The sequence below is a fragment of the Desmodus rotundus genome, chromosome 3, assembly GCF_022682495.2.
Source record: "Desmodus rotundus isolate HL8 chromosome 3, HLdesRot8A.1, whole genome shotgun sequence".
Taxonomy (NCBI): Eukaryota; Metazoa; Chordata; class Mammalia; order Chiroptera; family Phyllostomidae; genus Desmodus; species Desmodus rotundus.
This window is the reverse complement of record NC_071389.1, coordinates 194,270,753-194,274,683: the sequence shown is the minus strand read 5'-3', so window position 1 is coordinate 194,274,683 and position 3,931 is coordinate 194,270,753.

Below are 3,931 nucleotides of genomic sequence, written 5' to 3'. Positions count from 1 at the left end.
TGTGGTAGACGCTCAACAAATACTTGCAGGACGTAGATGAGTGAATGGGTTTCTCAGCTCGCTTCCGGCTCTGTAAGTGCTAAACCCCTGGGGGCAAGGTGGCCGGGAGCTCCTCAACGGAGGGTCGCTTTCAGTATCTCCCCCAAAAGGAAACGGACATCAGGTGCTCCTGAGAGATGCAGTAGGAAGGACACAACGCCGCCCTGGAAATCTGCTTGTGGAAATAAAGGACCCTGGACAGCCCCGTCTCCTGGATCTAAATACCAGAGATATCTAGTTTCCTGGAGATAGGGCTGGGGGCAGTGGAGCCTGTGGTGAGGGGTCAGTCCACGCTGATCAACAATGAAGATAAAGGACCTCATTTCTTCAACAAGTAAAATGGCGTGAAAAAGGAAGGAGGTGTGGACGGATAGAGACCCAAAGAGATCTGAGAGCCTTGCTTCGATCCTGGTTTAAATAAAGGGATCCTGAAGAGACACTTTTTTGGGGGGGGGGTAATGAGGAAATTTGAACGTGGACTTGCATTTGATTGGTATTAAGAAGTAGTTAATTTTATTAGGTGTGATAACAATATCCATGTTGTTCCTTGAATGTCTTAATACGTGAGAGACACATTCTGAAGTACTTATGGATAAAATGTTAAAACATCTGGAATTTTCTTTAAAACGGGGCTCGAGGGGAGAATGAAATACGAATGGCAAAATGGGGATGGCTGCTGAAGCTGGTGAGGGGCACAGGGGACCCATCACGCCACTCTTTCTCCCCTTGCTGTGCACTCGGACACTCCTGTGATAAAATGTGAAGTGAAGAAGGCCTGTGGACGCTCCCTGTCGCTGGCTGGGGCTCTCTGCCTTCCCTTTCTCTTTCCCCTGCCCCTCCTCCATGCCCCACATTCAGGCCCAGAGAACATCTGTTTTCATCAGAAACAGCTGACCCGACTCTGCTTCCTGTTCCCCCCAAATACCCAGAGAAAGGAGAGGCAGACCTTGACCCTGCCTGGTCTGCTTTTGGCTCATTGCCCGGCTTCCCCGAGGCCCACCCTGATTTCTTTTGGTTCCGAGCACTTGTCCCAGCTGCTTTGTAACCCAGCAGCACTTTTCCTGGGGTGCAGTCATTGGACACAGTCCTCCACCACTCAGCACTCCCCCCAGCCAGCCTGCGAATAAGAACTTATTGCTCACCTCCTTTGGGTGTGTGCGTGTTTCCCTGTACTAGAGGATACACAGGGGAACCATGTGCAAGCCCTATCTATGGTCAGTGGTGAGCTCCAATACCTGAGAGACAGCATGTCGTGCAACCATGGGGCACGAGGAGGGGGGACTAAAATCTGGGGGGGTCTGTGGGGCAGCGGGGGTCAAGAAGACTTGATGTGCTCAGTGATGTTGGGTGTAGGTTTTGATCTACGAGGAAGGAGGTCAGAAGGGGCAGAATGCGTCACCCACTGCCTTGCAGGGAGGGCTGTGGAGGCCCTAAGGAAAGATACAGATGCCATGGTTATGAATTCGGCTGTCTTCACGTGCCTACTTCTGCAGGATAAAGGGGAGCGATGTACCTGGCCCCGTGTCCACGTAAAATAGAGGCAGTACTCCCCGTCCCGCCCTTCCCCACATGTCCTGAATGATTTTGGAAGTTCCCCCCAGCGTAGAGACCCTAGCTGAGGCATCTCTGTACCTCATAGCATCTGGCACGGTGCTGGGCACCTAGCAGGCATTTCACAAAGCTGACTGCTTAGGTGAGAGAGTGAACCTCAGGCCAGGACCAGGAACCACAGGTGCTTAGTAAAAACATATTCCAGGGCCCTGGGCTATACATCTTCAGATCCCAAACTCCAAAGGAGGGGCCAGGGAATCTGTATTTCCACCTGGTTCCCCAAGAGGCTCTAGTTGCTGGGCTAGAGAATGAGGTGGGGTTGGAGGGAGTTCAGTACCATGGACAGAACCCTTCAGCCGCCTCTGCTCTTCTCCCTGGGACTAGCTGGGGCAAGGGCATTCATTGTCTGTGTGTAGGTGGCAGGGTCTAACCTACACATGGTCTAATCCTGATGGGGGCCAGATGACACTGGTGGCCTTGACCCCCACGTGCCACAGCCCCCGTCTCAGCTTCGGGAGTGGGTTCCAGGGCAGGCCCTTGTCCTGCTGTGGGGGACAGCTCTCACTCTGCACAGGAAGGGTCCCGATAATAAATATCTCCTCCATTTCTCTTGGATGTTGTGACTCCCATACTGTGTGAGAAGCAAAGCATGCAGCCTCAGCCAGTGTGAACAAGTTAATCCCCCAACCACGGTTTGAGTATCTACTGCCTTCAAGGGCTGTGCTGGTAGCCGCGGGGCACGTAAGGATGAGCGCGCTAACCTGCTGCCCCAAGGAACCCCCAGCTTGTCAGACACGGCTCACTGATTGTTAGAAAGGAGAGCGTCTTGAAGATAACCAGACTCCAGTTAGCGAGTGTGTGTACCGGAGAGGCAGCCGGGGGCGTGGAGAGAACAGGCAGTTGGCAGCAGCAGCTTCCTGGGTTTGAGGCCTGGCCCTGGCACTGACCAGCTATGAGGCCTTGGTGCTCAGAGCCTCAGTTTCCTAACCTAGCAAGTGGGAGTGACTACACCTACCCTCGGCTCCCCTCCCGGGCACTTGTAAGGAAAGGGCCCATCAGCACAGTGCCCAGGACCCAGCTCGAGCACTATTCATTCACTCATAGAGTCCACACCTGTGCCAGGCATGATGCCAGGCATCCTATACTGGGGACTAGGGCAGAGGTGGCTCCAGCTAGACCCCATTTCTAGCCTCCCTTGTGTAAGGGTGGCCAGGTGATGCAGCTCAGGCTGATGGATGTCCCACATGGAGGCCTGGCTCGTAACCCCCGCTCCCCCACATACACACACACTCAACAGGATCTCTCTGTCCTCATCACTGTTTAGATGGAGGGGACTGTAGGTTAGAAGAGGGCGGAGCCTGGGGATGGGAGGAGCCCAGGTCCCGGAATCTCCCCGCAATCTTTCCCTTTGGAAAGGCTGTGTACCGAACAGTGGCAACAAACTGTTAGAAGGCCCAGAAACAAACTTGTGTTGCGTTGAGCCCCTGTGTTTGGGGGTGTTTCTTACAGGGCTTAGCCTGCCCTGACTCACACGGGGAGGCACACGAGCGGGAGTCCCAGTGAGTGATGGAGAGATGGTAATCGTACACGGGAAGGGGACAGCGGAGATCTTGGGGGGGGCGCACACATTGTGGGTTTGTTTCTAAATTCTAAGCTTGCCCAGGCTGGAGTGGCTGAGTGGATTGAGTGCCGGCCTGGGAACCAAAGGATGGATTGCAAGCAGAGTTCGATTCCCAGTCAGGGCACGTGCCTGTGTTGTGGGCCAGGCCCCCAGTAGGGGGCGCGTGGGAGATAATCACATATTGATGTTTCTCTCCCTCTCTTTCTCCCTCCCCTTCCCTCTCTCTAAAAATACATACATACATACATAAAATCTTTAAATTCTTCTAAGCTTAATACATAAACCTTCAGCCCCTCAGTGGTCCTGGTTTGAAATTCTCTTGCTTTGACCACTCACTTCCTCTCCAGCTTCTTGAACCCCATCTTGTGTGATACACGAATCCCTCACACAACTCCTCCACCTCCGGGACTTTATTTCAAGAACCTGCTGACCAGGTTTGTCTCTGACGTGGCCCTGCTGTGTTGGAAACCATGCTGTGTAGCCCCAGCGGCCTTTCTCTGTCCCACTCATATCCTCGCCTTCCAGAGAGGCCTATGCTCCCGTCTCTCCAGCCCAGGGACCCCCTCCCCCGGCAAAGCGTCTCTTCACCTGTAAGGATTTTGCAGACCAGGAGAGTGAAAACACCCCACTTACCTGTTGGTTTGCAAGTTATGCAGTCCAAAGCTGTTTTATTGGTATCCGAGCATTTTGAAATTAAACAGAAATACACTGTAACACATA